The sequence below is a fragment of the Podarcis cretensis genome, assembly GCF_951804945.1.
Source record: "Podarcis cretensis genome assembly, chromosome: 17".
Lineage (NCBI taxonomy): Eukaryota > Metazoa > Chordata > Lepidosauria > Squamata > Lacertidae > Podarcis > Podarcis cretensis.
The window spans coordinates 16,132,076-16,147,918 of NC_137187.1; the positions used below are offsets into that span (position 1 = coordinate 16,132,076).

Below are 15,843 nucleotides of genomic sequence, written 5' to 3' on the forward strand. Positions count from 1 at the left end.
GCTTGCTGGAGCCCGTGGAAATTGCAGGAGATTTCCATAGCGTCAGACTCTCTCCACGCTTCGTAGTAGGTTCCTGCTTCTCTCCAGGAAAACATCAAGTGTGGGTGGCAGATTCTTCTCTAAAGACACGCATCTAAGGGCCAAACTGCGGATTGGGCTTGGCTTTTGCAGCCCATCAAGTGACTGTGTATGGCCTTCCCCCGCCCCCAGTCAATTGTGGGTCAGAGAAAAATGGGTGGCAGAAGGGATCCAGGGAAGAAGAAGAAGAAGAAGAAGGAGAGGAGGAGGAGGAGGAGGAGGAGGAGTTTGGACTTGATATCCCACCTTTCACTCCCCTTGTTGTTTAGTCGTTTAGTTGTGTCGGACTCTTTGTGACCCCGTGGACCAGAGCACACCAGGCACTCCTGTCTTCCACTGCCTCCTGCAGCTTGGTCAGGCTCATGTTTGTAGCTTCGAGAACATGTCCAACCATCTCGTCCTCTGTCATCCCCTTCTCCTTGTGCCCCCCATCTTTCCCAACATCAGGGTCTTTTCCAGGGAGTCTTCTCTTCTCATGAGGTGGCCAAAGTATTGGAGCCTCAGCTTCACAATCTGTCCTTCCAGTGAGCACTCAGGGCTGATTTCCTTCAGAATGGAGAGGTTTGATCTTCTTGCAGGCCATGGGACTCTCAAGAGTCTCCTCCAGCACCCCTCAAGGAGTCTCAAAGCGGCCAACAATCTCCTTTCCCTTCCTCCCCCACAACAAACACTCTGTGAGGTGAGTTAGGCTGAGAGACCTCAGAGAAGTGTGACTAGCCCAAGGTCACCCAGCAGCTGCATGTGGAGGAGTGGGGAAGCGAACCCTGTTCACCAGATTATGAGTCCACCGCTCTTACACCATCTTTATTTTTCTGTTGCAAAAGAGCCCACCCCCCCACCCCCTTGCAAGGAGGCGAGGACACAGGACAAAGGTGTGCAAGAACTTTTAAAGACTTTAGAAATTGCCTGGCCCCTTAGGCAAAGACTACCCAAAAAGCATCATCCATACATCACAGAAAGAGGCAGTCCACAACAGAAATTGGAGAGTGCTGCTTCTCTCCTGTCTCCCAAGATCCCTGATAATGTTTTACTTGACTGCATTGCCTGGGCTGTCTAGCCCTTCTTTTGAGATGGTCAATAACTTCAGTTCTTGAATCCAGGTCACAGGATTTGAAGGATTTGTAAGTGAAAGAACTCTGGGGAACGGTTTCTCCAAGACATTTCCTTCTGCAGGGGAAATATTTAGAGTCATTAATTAGGAGAGCCAGGTTGGCTTTTGGGATTGTTCTGTGTGCTAAAATAAAGTGTGGTTTTTCTCAGGGGATATTTGCTGAATTTTGAAGGGTGAAGAATTGGTTTTCTATGGAGTGTGTGTCTGCTATGTGTGTGCACGCTACAATTTTCTAACAATGTGGTATTAAGTGCATCTTTGAAATTTATATTTTAAAAATGCAAATTGATTTTGGGTGGGCAATAATTAATGGGGGACCAGAGCAGTGGTGGAAGGGGAAATAATAATTTTCTTCCCTGCCAAGGGTCTAAGGAGCATCTCTTCCCTGAAGCCATTTATGGGAGTGGGGTGTTGTCCCCTGTCGGCTCCAGGGTCCCTCCCCCTCAAAAAGCAAATATTAATTTTAGAAGAGGTATTTGAGCTTGACAGGACTTACTCCCGAGTAACTGTGTTTGGGAATGCAACCTAAATTTCTTGCATCAAAGTAAAATCTGACTGCTATTTCTGGATTGTAGAAACAGGCTGTCTCTGTCTGAAATTCTCCCCCATTTTATTAGCACATTGTATCAAATATCATAGAATCATAGGGGTAGAAGGTTAGAATCCACAACCCTGGGATTAAGAGTCTCATGCTCTACTGACTGAGCTATCCTGGCTAACTCAGGTGTAAATATGTGTGAATAAACCACATTTCATAAAGACACCAGTCTCTACTGTGCCTCATTTTCCCCAAGAAAACACAAACCCTGACTGGGCAAAAAAATGTGGGTTATAATATACAATTTAACTTATGGGAGAAGTTGTGGAAAGAGGACTTAAAATTTACTTAAAATTAAAAGAAAACTACATGAAGATGATGTACCATTGGTATTTCACTCCAGTAAAATTAGCAAAAATGTATAAAAACACCTCCAACTTATGTTAGAAGTGTAAAGATAAAGAAGGTACTTTTTACCACATGTGGTGGACATGTAAAATAGTAAAAGACTTCTGGGAAATGATATATAATGAATTGAAAAAAAATATTTAAGATAACTTTTATCAAAAACCAGAAGTCTTCTTACTAGGGTTAACAGGAGATTAAATACCAAAAGATTTACAAAGACTATGTATGCAACAACAGCCGCAATAATGCTACTTGCCCAAAAGTGGAAGGAAGAGAAAGTCCCAACTGAAGAAGAATGGCTAACCAAGATACTGGACTATGCCAAAATGGCAAAGATGACCATGAGGATCAGACACCAAGATGATAAGAAATTCAGTCAAGAGTGGGAAAAGTTTATAGAATATCTGAAAGACCACTGTGTATACTTAAAAACGTTACCAGGATTGTTGTAACACTTATAATGTAATATGAGTCAAGGTAAAAAAGGAGATCAAATGGATTAGAAAATGTAATTAGATGCAAATATATATATATAGGGGGAAATTGGAAACCGGGTGGGCTGGGCTGGGGGAAGTCCAAGGGATCTAGGTAGATTGAAAATGATGTGAATGTATAAGAACATTGTTTAAAAAATGAAAAATTAAAAAAAGAAAACACAAGTGCCAAGTCCCCTGGAATTTGGGGATGGCCTGTAACAATATAAATAATCACTGAAGTGTGTGGTTGGTTGATCGATTTAAACCACTGCAAAGGCCTGAAAAGTCTCCCTAGTTGAGACAAATCCTCTCTCAGAAGCAGTACTTTTTTGTGATGATACTCTTTTCTTTCTTTCTTTCTTTCTTTCTTTCTTTCTTTCTTTCTTTCTTTCTTTCTGTCATTCATTTTTGCTGCCCATGGTAGTCTATTTGTGCTGGCTTCCAATGGCACTTGTATCAAAATATGCATCCCAGCACCTCATTTCCTACCAAAACACTCTCCTGAAGTATTACTGATAAAGCGAAACCAAATAGTTTATACGTGTCTGGATCATTTAGACACACGCACCCCAGCACTGTGAATGTGTAATGTTTATAACAGAGATTCTAATAAGCCACAAACACTTGAGCCCATAAGGGAAAAGCAGTTGAAATACCACAGCACAATCAACCCCTTTATTAACAGGAGACTACACAGGGCATGAAGTGGCAAGGTTTAAAAAGATTTTTTTTTTTAAAAAAAAATTAATTTTGAATTCTGTAATATCCCTAAATACAAATGAGGGTTACACTGGGATTACCTCCAGAGAGTTTGCATCTCTCCAGGGGGAAAGCAGCATAAACAGTTAATTAAAGTACCAGAGATGCTGTTTTTTGCTTCAGATGGGTCCCCACCACATCCCTTGTGTTATATCAGTGTTCCCTAAACAGGGAAAGGCTCATACATCATCAGCTCTACTCGCAGAGTAATACATGTAAAAGTATCTGTTATAAGAATTTTAAGGTAAAAGTGGGAAACCTCCCCATTGTCTCTTTCCTCACAAATCCTGTCTTAAGGGCACATTCAGGATATGAACAGGGTGTGAGCCTGTGACCTGTGACCTAGATTCAGGAATTAAGTAGTTAAAATAACAAGAGTGGCCAAAACCCAGATAATGCAATCAGGTAACATGCCAGACAGGAGATAAACAACGCACTCAGATTTCTGTTGTAGGCCGCCTTTTCTGTGATGTAGGTATGATGTATCTGGGGGGTGGTCTTGGGCTACACCCCTTCTGTGATGTATGTATGATGCTTCTGGGGGTGGTCTGGAGTTTGAGGGTGGGCAATTTTAAAAGTCTATATAAGGGCAGGTATACCTTTGTTCTGGGTCCCTCCTCCCTGCTGAGTGTGGTTGTGAGCACCCTGTTGCAACAGCTTTAATTAAGATCAGGCTTACTAGCAGCCTTGCTTCTCAATATTCTCTAGTTGGCCTCTGTTATTTTCTCCTGCCAATAGGGAACCTAAAAAGAGGACTCTTGGGTACTCCATAAAGGAAAAAGAGCAGCTTTTTCTTATAACATATCATAGATGCAAGAAAAATCAGAATAGGTTCATTTCAGTGTCAAGACAAGGCATGTATGTCTTGCATAAGACATTCGGGAGCTACGTGCTTGTATAATGATTCTAGCTGCAAGAAGAAATTATGTTATAGTTGCCTAATGCTGTGTAACACTTACCTGGGAATAAGCCGTACTGAACACCATGAGAGGTATTTCCAACTACTTATGAAAAGGATTGTGCAACAGACACACTGGCCCTGTGTGAAGTGGCAGTGGAGGCGTTTTGTTGAAATGGCTCTTCTCTGTAGAAAGCAGAACACGATAGAGACTTTGCTTTCTCGACCTGCAGATTTCTTAAGCCCATATGGCAGCTCATATGATAAGGCCATAAATAGGTTGTGCAACTAATTTTAGCCACAATTTATTCTCACAATTATAAGAGATGAATAAACCCAGGAAAGCAGGTGACCTAATTAGAGAGTAGGTGGTTGAATGGAATTATTAACAATATATGGAAAGGCATTTTTAATTACCTGAGGATAACACAGTGTATTTTCTGGATACGTTGCAAAACCAAAGAACACATTGGGCGGCTATTATAAATGTAATCTTCACTTTTCAGGATACAGTACAGTATTATTTTCACTATGCAGTGTCCTAGATTTTTACATCTTTAACTACTTTTGAAGCAATATGCTTCTGTATGTATTAGGACAAAGATAGTCCTGTTCATGAACCCTTTATTATTCACTTGGCCGAAATCCATTTTCTGTCCAATTCCTCAGGACTGCTCTTATGCTGTTGTGCCAGGTTCACAAAACTTGAATAGACTAGCATCTTCCTGAGATCTGTAACTGTGACACTAAAAATGATACCATACTTTAGGGTCCAGGTTGATAGAAGAAGAAGAAGAAGAAGAAGAAGAAGAAGAAGAAGAAGAAGAAGAAGAAGAAGAAATTATTTGTACCCCTCCCATCTGGCTGGGTTTCCCCTTCCAACAAAGATTAAAAGTGACTTCCGGGTTAGCGCGATCTGGTTAATGGCGGATTCCCTCCGAGCTCTGGAGGGAATCGGCTCCGCTGGAGAAGGGTTCTACCGCGACGGCGACGCGGGGACCCTCAGAAACCGCAGGCGCTGAAGCCTGCGGACTTGGTGACTCGGCGGGCACCTAAAGCGCCCCCCCCGACCCACGAAGAGCCTTTTTAAAGGCTGCGGAGAGGGTACGGGGAGCGGCGTGGTGCTGTGAGTGGACCGCTACTGCAGTGGAGCGAAGCCGCGAGCCATGGCCGGAGACCGCTGACTTTCTTCCCTGAAATTCGGACTTTAATTAATCCGTGAGTAGAATGGAATTTGGACTTTAAAATTTCTACCTTTGAATTCGGTACGATCGGGGGATGTGCTAAAGGGAAGTCCGCACCCCCCCTGCTTACAGAAGATTTAAAGCAAGGATCGGAGAACTAAGGTGGAGAGTTTTTTCTTTTTGGTGTTTTTTAAAAGATAATATTTTCATGAATTTGACAGAAGAAGATTTGTGCTGGAGAGTAAGAGTGGAATTTTAGAAGCTTTTGTTTAAACTCCCCCCAGACCCGGGAGTGTCCTGTATGTGAGCTGGAGAAAAAGGAACAAGGAGTTTGACAGCTGTCAAAGGAGCTGTCAAACGGGCAGTGAAAGTTAAAAATCTTATTATTTAACACCTTTCTGGACTAAATTTGTTATATTTGAATTAAAGTGGTTGGGAACAAAGTAGTGAAATAACAAAGTAACGGACTGTTGGGAAAAGACTATTAAGTAACCAGAATCCCCCTAGGGGAAACATTGAAACACTGCAATGGCTGCAGATGGAAAATTACAGGCAGAGATAGAAAGAATGTTTTTTCTCGTGGGAAAGTTGCAGGAGCAGACTACGGCTATGAATAAACAACTTATAACCTTGAACTCTAAAATAAGTGACTCTGCTGAATGCACAATGGACTTGACCGGGAAAAAATCTGCAGCTGAATTAGAAGAGATAACTTCGGAACAGGAGGAGAGGGAACAAGGGCCAGTACAGATGGAGAGTACCAACCAGAAGCCTACGTTGTCAGAACACAAAGAAGAAGACCTTTGGATTACAAATTTGCGAAAGATGCGAAAGAGGAGGGAGGAAGCCCCTGGAACACTTGGAATATTTGAATTTAAAAGAAATAAGAAATATGATTGGGGCTTCCTCTTTGAGTATGGATTAGCTGACCTTTCGCAGCAGCTGGTATCAAGTACTTTGGATGGAAGAAAATCTGATGAGACTGAGCTAGAACTCCTTCGAGACCCGAGGACCAACAAAGAGGGCTACCAACAAAATCGGCAGAGAGAGACTGACAGAGATTTAAAGGCCTCAGATGTGAGGAATCCAGGCTAAAAACTGTTTTTGTGGACATGGGGACATTGGGAAGGGACAGAAACCGGGGCGGGGGGGGGAAGAATTTTTAAAAATATGTTTATGACCTTTGTGTTTGATTATTATGACCTATTTTTAAGATAAAAGGGAAATTTGTGGAAGGAATTCGAGTCGACCTTAGAAAAGGATTTAATATTTATAAGAAAACTGGATAAGTAAAATTTGGCCAAGTAATAAGAGTTAAGTATTTCTTTAAAAATATATATATATAATAATAATATGTAAAGGATGAGAGATATGAACTTGCTGAGCTAATTTAATTGAATTAGGATGTATGAAGGGGGGTGGGGGGAAGTCAAGAACTGGGGTTAGGAAAGTAAGGATATGAAACTTTATATGTGTTGTCTTTGTCTGTGTGTGTGTGTCTGTGTTTATAAAATGTGAAAACTCAATAAAAATTTTATATAAAAAAAAAAGATTAAAAGTACATTAAAACATTAGTCATTCCCTAAAGATGTCTTCTAAATGCCTTCAGGTGTCCTCTAAATGTCAGATAGTTGTTTATCTCTTTGGCATCTGATAGGAGGGTGTTCCACAGGGCGGTACCTTCTAGCGAGAAGGTATGTTCAATAAAAATTGAACAAAAATTTCAATAAAAATTGAACATACACAGAGGGGGGAAATACAGAAGCAATAACCCACAATCATGTGAAGATTTAAAAGTACAATGGTAACCAGTATGAGATTAACTTTTCGGGGAAAACCCTAGACAATCTGTGGCTCTTGTAATAGTTATACAACAGTGTTTCTTCGTAGAGACCGAGCCTATTCTCAGGGGCATCTTTTCAGACTCTTTGTTGTTGTTGTTTAGTGGTTTAGTTGTGTCCAACTCTTCATGACCCCATGGACCAGAGCACGCCAGGCACTCCCGTCTTCCACTGCCTCCCGCAGTTTGGTAAAAATCATGCTGGTAGCTTCGAGGACACTATCCAACCATCTCGTCCTCTGTCGTCCCCTTCTCCTTGTGCCCTCCATCTTTCCCAACATCAGGGTCTTTTCCAGGGAGTCTTCTCTTCTCATGAGGTGGCCAAAGTATTGGAGCCTCAGCTTCACAATCTGTCCTTCCAGTGAGCACTCAGGGCTGATTTCCTTAAGAATGGATCGGTTTGATCTTCTTGCAGTCCATGGGACTCTCAAGAGTCTCCTCCAGCACCATAATTCAAAAGCATCAATTCTTCGGCGATCAGCCTTCTTTATGGTCCAGCTCTCACTTCCATACATCACTACTGGGAAAACCATGGCTTTAACTATGCGGACCTTTGTTGGCAAGGTGATGTCTCTGCTTTTCCTTTGTTAGGAGAGGCCAAAGGAAACAGATGTGCCTTATCTCTTGTGCATATGCATTAACTGTGCAATCCTAATCCTGTGTACTTTATAAAAAGTTAGTCTTATTGAATTCAGTGAGGCTTATTTCCACATCAGTGAGGTCAGGATTGCAGCCTGGAGACTATGAAGTGACTGTCCTTTCATAAGCAGCAGCTAATGATGTTTCTGAATGAATCCTAAATTTATCACCAGATCTTTATCTGTTTTGCTTTCATAAACAGAACTAGAGCAATACAAATTTCGAAGGTGCTATTCAAATGAAGTTTCCCAAAGCTCTCACCACTTCAATTCAGTGCCTTTTTCTTCCTATGAATCACCAGTATGCTTGTGAACATTTTTTATTTTAATCACATGGAAATAACAATTCTATCAAGATTCTTTTGCATAGGGTGTTCCTGCAATTCTGAATTTAATTCTGGAATTCAAGCATACAGTTGGCCGCAGCTTTTGGTTTCTTCAGTTATTTTGTATATATATATTTCTCTTCTATGGTAGCCATGCACTTGTGTAGATCAATAATGCATTATGCAAAAAGAATCTTGATTCAAGCATACATACATTGATTTATCAATGCATATGAATAACAGAAGGGGGAGGGAAAGATCCCAGTGGAACAGTGGAAGGAACAGAAAGTTGCAGCAAATTGCCCATCCTCCAATTTCAGAATTATGTTTTGGAGACTCTCCAAGCGTTAAGCAGGAATTCGGGAGTGGGAAATTGCAGGACAGAGCAAACTCACAAAATTCTGCCAATTACTAGCTGCAGCTGGTGCAGTTCGTTTTGAACTGTTGATAATATATTGTAACCAAGCATGTTGTTGTGGTAGAGCCTTCCCCAACCTGGTGCCCTTCAGATGTTTTGTAGCACAAATCCCATTAAGTTCCAGGCAGCATGAAGCATCTGAAGGGCACCAGGATGGAGAAGTCTGTTCTAGTGAATCTTTAACAAACAGAACAAAACTTCACTTTTAAATCAGGTTAAAACTCTATTCACTTTTAAATCACTCCAGAGCAAGCTATAGCAGAGTAAATGAATACTGCATGTAGAAGTTGTAGTAGTACATTCAGCAAACAGGGGAATAGGTTCAGGCACTATAGCTTGGTGTGAAAACAGGGGTGCAACATAAATGAGTTTCTCTCTTTCCACCTGTGAAATGCTGTAGGCAGGTTCGCTCTGTATTGGTGACAATGCTATACTCTAGTTGCTATGAAGTATTAAACAACTATAGTATAGCATTGTCAACAACACAGAGCAAACATTCCTCTCCTCTCTTTTTTTGGAGAGAGAAAAGGGATTTATGCCTTTGGTATGCATTGTTGTTGTTGTTGTTTAGTCATTTAGTCGTGTCCAACTCTTCGTGACCCCATGGACCAGAGCACGCCAGGCACTTCCGTCTTCCACTGCCTCCTGCAGTTAAAACTCATGCTGGTAGCTTCGAGAACACTGTCCAGCCATCTCGTCCTCTGTCATCCCCTTCTCCTTGTTCCCTCCATCTTTCCCAATATCAGGGTCTTTTCCAGGGAGTCTTCTCTTCTCATGAGGTGGCCAAAGTATTGGAGCCTCAGCTTCACGATCTGTCCTTCCAGTGAGCACTCAGGGCTGATTTCCTTCAGAATGGAGAGGTTTGATCTTCTTGCAGTCCATGGGACTCTCAAGAGTCTCCTCCAGCACCATAATTCAAAAGCATCAATTCTTCAGCGATCAGCCTTCTTTATGGTCCAGCTCTCACTTCCATGCATCACTATTGGTATGCATAAGCCCATCTAAATTAGCAAACTAGCCAGATATATAGGTGCCAATGAGGAAAAACAAGGGGGAATAATAGCAGTTCCCCAGATCTGCTCTGTCCATAGTTAGTAATGTAACAACCTGACTGGCAACATCAGCAGAATTTTTTTTATCCATAAAGTATTAGGACATAAAATGTTCTCTTGTGGGTTCAGAGAAACCCAGCCTACTGAAAATAACTCAAATGTGTTTGCAGCAACACCTGGTGTTTGCAATAGGTTTATTCAGAGATCTATCCATAATTAATTTCTCCAAATGCCCTTTGAACTTATTGGTATGTTTTGTTTTGTATTGTTTTGTTTTGTTTATTTAAAAATTAGCCTGCCCTTATTCATACATGGTATCGGAGTGGGATAAAGTCAAAATATTAAAAGCATAAAGACAATCACATTTACAGAGATAAAGGAGCAAATAATATCATAATGCAGGAACAGCAGCTGAGCAATCAGAACAAGGCTCAGGTAATTAAGTCACTCTAAGGGCCTGGTGGAATAAATAGGTTTTCACCTGTTGCCAAGATCTCAAAAGAGCAGGTACCAATTTGCAGTCAAAGGAGAGGGCGCCCCATCCTTGGGACACCACTGCAGAGCAAGCCAGTGTGGTGTAGTGGTTAAGAGCGGTAGACACGTAATCTGGGGAACCGGGTTCGGGTCTCCGCTCCTCCACATGCAGCTGCTGGGTGACCTTGGGCCAGTCACACTTCTCTGAAGTCTCTCAGCCCCACTCACCTCACAGAGTGTTTGTTGTGGGGGAGGAAGGGAAAGGAGAATGTTAGCCGCTTTGAGACTCCTTAAAGGGAGTGAAAGGCGGGATATCAAATCCAAACTCTTCTTCTTCTCTGGTTGTCCCATTCTAAAGCAGAGTACACGTCTTGCATTTTACCTGAAAGATTGAACCCTGGTGAAGATTCCAGACTCTGTTAGAGCTGGAAGAAACCACTAAGTCATTCAGTCCAACCCCCTGCGACGCAGGAATTGTTTGCCCAACATCAGGCTCAAACCCACAACCCCGAGATTAAAAATCTAATTCTCTAACTATACTGAGCTATGGTCAGACTGAAGCCTTTGTCCCTAATGTTGTGTCCCTGAGCCCCCAATCCTTCTCACATGTTATTAGGGCTTTTTTCCCCTGGCCAGAACTTGCCGGAACTCAACTCAGGTCCAGGGCCTCTCAGGTAGGCGCCATTGCAATTCTAAGAGAACAAGGGAGAAGTTCGTGGTGAATTCTGGCACCTCTTTTTCCTAGAAAAAAAATAGCACTACATATTATGTTCAACTTTAGATCATGCTCATCATTACAATACCTTCTTCCTCCTCACTTCTGAATAATATTTTTTTCTGGTAAAAGTGGATTAATTTTTCCAAGGCAGCTCTCCTCCCTCCATAACTGGTCTCCTTAGGTCCAGAATTATCATATTTAAAAGGTATGGAGTAGAGTTAGGAAACTCAGGCAGGCAGTATAGAAGTTGCAACAAAAACTCTTACTTCTTATAAATTTGATGGAGTCCCACCTAGGAGGTCTGCAGGTGGGTGGGTGGGGTGTAATTATTCCTTCTTGCCTTTTCTTTTTTTCACTGCATCTTTCCACTGACCTCCTTCTAAATTCACATTGGTATGTGCCATTTTCTTTTATAATCAGGTTTAATATTGAAGAGGGAGACGGGGGTGGGGGTAGATAAATCCAGCAGAGGACAAAACGCAGAGGCAAAACCAGACTGCACTTTGTCTTGCGGTTAATGTGGAAGTTGCTAGGCTGTGTGAAATACACAAAATCACAGTGGGAGTCTGAGCATACATCGCTGTGTGTGTCGCTTTGAAAAAGGTCACTGCTATTCTTCTGGCAAACATGAAACGTTCAGAGTACATAAACATCACATGCGTAAGTTACAAAAGGCTTATTCACTGGGAAAACGGCTACTCTTTAGAGCTCAGAGATAATCCCTCTGAACGAGATCTGCTTCACAACTTTATTTGAGAATATATTGCCACAGGCTTTTACAGGCCTATATGGGACCGTGGAAGTAGCATGAAAATATAAAAACCAGGAGAACAAATAAAAACCTGGTGCTCTTCAGTGTTGCTTTGCAAACTTCTTACTTTCAGAGAATCCTTTCTGCATGTAAAAATTGCTATGTATCTGCCATAGAATCTTAGCGTGTTGGAGAGGTTTCAGGGCAATGCTGAACCATCATCATCCCTCTTGAATGATGAGTGAGGCAGGCAAGGAGAATAAGGCATCTTACAAAGAATTATCTGGCTGTTACTGATATTTTTCATTGAGGAGGTCCTGTTTTACTAAATAATAATTACCATACTGTTCCGTGTATAACACACCCCCATGTATAAAACGCCCCCTATTTGGGGGGACTAAAAATAAAGAAAATGGGGGGAGATTGCACAGAGTTGTTGAGCTTTTCTTTTTTGTCAATAACCACTCACCCGCCTGGCCGACGCTGACACTCGTGTGTGTCGCAACAGCCTCCTAACATCTATCGCCTATTGCCCGCCCAATTGCCACAGCAACATCCAATCAACACCACCCCTTGCCACAGACACCAATAAGACGCTGCAGACCATCTCCGGCTTGCGGCATCAACCAATCCCACGTCCCTCCCAGGAACTACCCATGTATAAGAGGACCCCTGATTTTAAACAATTTTTCAGTAAAAAAACCCCTAGTCTTATACACAGAAAAGTACGGTATATGTTGCATTTGTATAGCACTTTCAAGTGTTCGAAATGTTTCAGAACCATTATCTAGTTATAATCCCAAAAGCAACTCTGCAAGGCAATTCAGTCTTATTCCTCACAGTACAAATAGAGAAGCTGAACAGGCTTGCTTAAGGTCTCCTCATGAGTTAATGGCAGAAGTGACAATTGGAACTTCCCAATCCATAGCTGAGTCTTTTAGCCACTATACTAGGGCGCAATCCCCAAACCCTGAACCAGCAATGCTAAACTAGTTTTGTTTCATTTGCACTGATTATATATTGTCAACCATAGTGTATTTGATAGGGACACTGTGCTGTTTGGTTTAACAAATTTGTCCTTCAGGCAAAAATAAAAATAGGATTCTGAACATCATTCTTTTGCAGTTACATGTGTTTCTAATGTCTTTAAGCTTATGGAGCTAACTGAAAATTAAATAAAAGCTGTCATGCATTATTAGAAGAAGAAACAAGAGACTTTTCATTTTCAATGCCCTCTTAATGTTAACAAATCAAAACAGCCTAAGAAAAAGCATATTGTGAACTCACAAAGCCCCATCAATAAAAATGTGCCCTCTTTAAAACAGAGCCTACTAATCTAATACACTAATGCTTTAATAAATTAATCTAGCAATTAAAGTTTGCAGCCCCAAGAAAAAGGAGGACGGGGAGAGAGCAAGTTGTGGACTTGATTCCCCACCCCCCCGCCACTATCCCTCGTTTCCATTTTAGATAAAAATAGCAGGAAATTGTGATGGCAGCAAAAACAGGCCTAGTCTATACATGCAGTGCATTGAGGTCACAGAATTCCAAGGTGGTTCAACAGATCATAAAGGTAAAGGTAAAGATAGCCCTGACCATTAGGTCCAGTCATGGATGACTCTGGGGTTATGCGCCCATATTGCTCTATAGGCCGAGGGAGCCGGTGTTTGTCTGCAGACAGCTTCCGGGTCATGTGGCCAGTATGACTAAGCTGCTTCTGGCGAACCAGAGCAGCACACGGAAATGCCGTTTACCTTCTCGCCGGAGCGGTACCTATTTATCTACTTGCACACTGACGTGCTTTTGAACTGCTAGGTTGGCAGGAGCAGGGACCGAGCAACGGGAGCTCACCCTGTCGCGGGGGTTCGAACCACCGACCTTCTGATTGAGGCATCTAATCATAGCCTGCATTTTTATCAAGGCTTATATTTTGATCAGGGCCTGTATTTTAAAATGAGCTTAAAGATTTTCATATGTTTTATGCCAGGCAGAAGACCAGCTGCCTAAGTACTTTGGCAAGATGTTTATCCTCCTGGACAAGGGGCCCCCCTGATTTATAGCAGAAAACAATTCTCAAAGTCGTAAAAAGGGAATTACAGGCTGAGAGCAAAGGTTACACTGACCCTACATATTACAGAATATAAAAAGCTGAGGAAAAAAACATAATTAAGAGTTGGTAAATAGTAAAATAAAACCATGTGCCTCCCATTAAACTTGGGCCATATTTTCCTAAGGTTAAAGGGCAAGAGCAAATGGAAAAAGCAGCCAGCTGGAGAAGGGGGGTGTAAACAGAAGAAGAGGCTTCTTCCTATTTTATTTTGAGGCTGTAAACTGTTCCTTCCTTTTTACTTTGAGAAGGTTTATTCTTCTAAAAAGCTATCTATGATAATGTATGAAATATATTGGCTTAAATGTAATTATGCAAAGGATTTAGAAATTAAGAAATGTTAAATGCTTATGCTAGATTCTTATTTCATATAGTTGGAAGAGACCACAGGGGCCATCGAGTCCAGCCCCCTGCCAAGCAGGAAACACCATTAGAGCACACATATGGTTGTCAGGCCTTTGTTTAAAGACCTCCAAAAGAAGGAGATCTTTCAATGATGATGTGAACTCAAGATCTCTGACATCTGTTTAAGATAAAAATTTAAAACTATTAACCATCTGTTTTGGAAGGCAATAGGGCAAGGAGGGCAAGAGGTGAGCTGGTAATTAAGGTTCCTTGTTGAGACAAATGTAAGATAAATGACTACTTATTTGTCATTTATAGATAGAAGAATATATAGCTTTTATTTCCCATAAAAGGCAATAGGAAATGGGTGTATCTTTTGTGATTGGTTCTAGCAAACAGCCAATAGGAATTTCAACCAGGCTGATTGGACAGAGGCAGCCAAAAGAGGAGCAAGGGGGCTGGGTTAAGGAAATATAAGTGCTGGCCATAATGGCAGGAGGCCAGGCCAGAGCTTGGTAACCATATACCACTGTGCCTCTCATTTATTTGTCTGACAAATAAATTATTTTAATTTATCTATTGCTGCGTTGAATATTTCATTCCAGCTAAGCGTTAACCACAAGCATGGTGCTACATGATCGGCAAGCCCTCGTCCCTCAACAGATCATAACAGCGCTCAAATTGAAAGGTGTCTCTATGCACAAGGCCCATTCCTCTGACTCATCCTCCTATGGTTCAATTAAATCATGGCCTCCGAGAATGACAGCTAGTCGAGAGGGGCCATGCCTTTTGTATCTTTTCTGCAATTTGAACACTGAAATGTACAATGGACGGCATTATTGGAGGATTTTATTTTTATTCTTTAAAAAAATGCTTTTGGATGGGTGGTGGGAATTTCCATGCAAATAGAAGACTAGCCCTGTAGAGAGCGGGCTAGGTTTACACTTAATCTCCCCCATCTCCCCAAATTGGCATGCTCTGCTTTACTTGCAGAGCGGGTGATCAATAAAAATTGCTTCCCTCAAATCAAATTTTCTGCAGATTAATCTTGTTTTCTACGTGCAGCAGGCTTTGCTTTTGTTTTCCGGATGGAGAACAGCTCATGCAAAACCACACCTGCACTCTGAAGTACTGAAGCTTCAACAGAGACAGAGTGCCTCGGTGAATTTATGGCTCAAACGATAGGTGACGTTAATCGCCTGCACTCTCCCCCCCCCCATATTTCCCTTTTTTAGCTAATGCAGCTGTTTGGGCTGCAATCTTGAAAAGACGACCAGCAATTTTGGGAGGTTGGGGGAGAAACACACACACACACACACACACACACATGGGGGGGGGGGAGAGAGAGAGAGAGAGAATGCAACTGACACTTTAACCACTTCATTTGGTGCTTTTCTTTCTCCAGAATTACCCCTCCATGCATAACCTTTTCTCTTTTCCTCCCACTATCATCCAGCCTAAGAACAGCTCTACAGTGATCTGGAAGCTGAAAACCAGAATAAAAGATTAAAATGACCATCTCAGCTCCCCTGATGTGGTCTCCCACTAGAGGTTGCAGCTTGTGTGACCGTTACAGAAAAAAACAAAGAAAATGAGGGCAGGGAGGAAAGAGGACAACACACATGCAGACTTTGAGCTCAGTATCACAACCCTATGCATGTTTACTCAGAAGTCTGTATCCCAGGGGGAATATTCCTTAGTAACTGAGTTTAGAAGTGCAAT

The 15,843-nt window shown here is 41.8% G+C and overlaps 1 long non-coding RNA gene across 1 annotated transcript; it reads right to left on the reverse strand.

The window, feature by feature from the left end:
• Positions 1 to 4,256: 4,256 nt before the first annotated feature.
• Positions 4,257 to 10,289, reverse strand: LOC307206647. The gene is made up of 3 exons (XR_013834454.1): positions 9,655 to 10,289; positions 7,015 to 9,213; positions 4,257 to 5,166 (listed from the first exon to the last, which is right to left on the reverse strand). It is a non-coding gene; the product is annotated as an uncharacterized lncRNA (long non-coding RNA).
• Between the last annotated feature and the right edge of the window lie 5,554 nt (positions 10,290 to 15,843).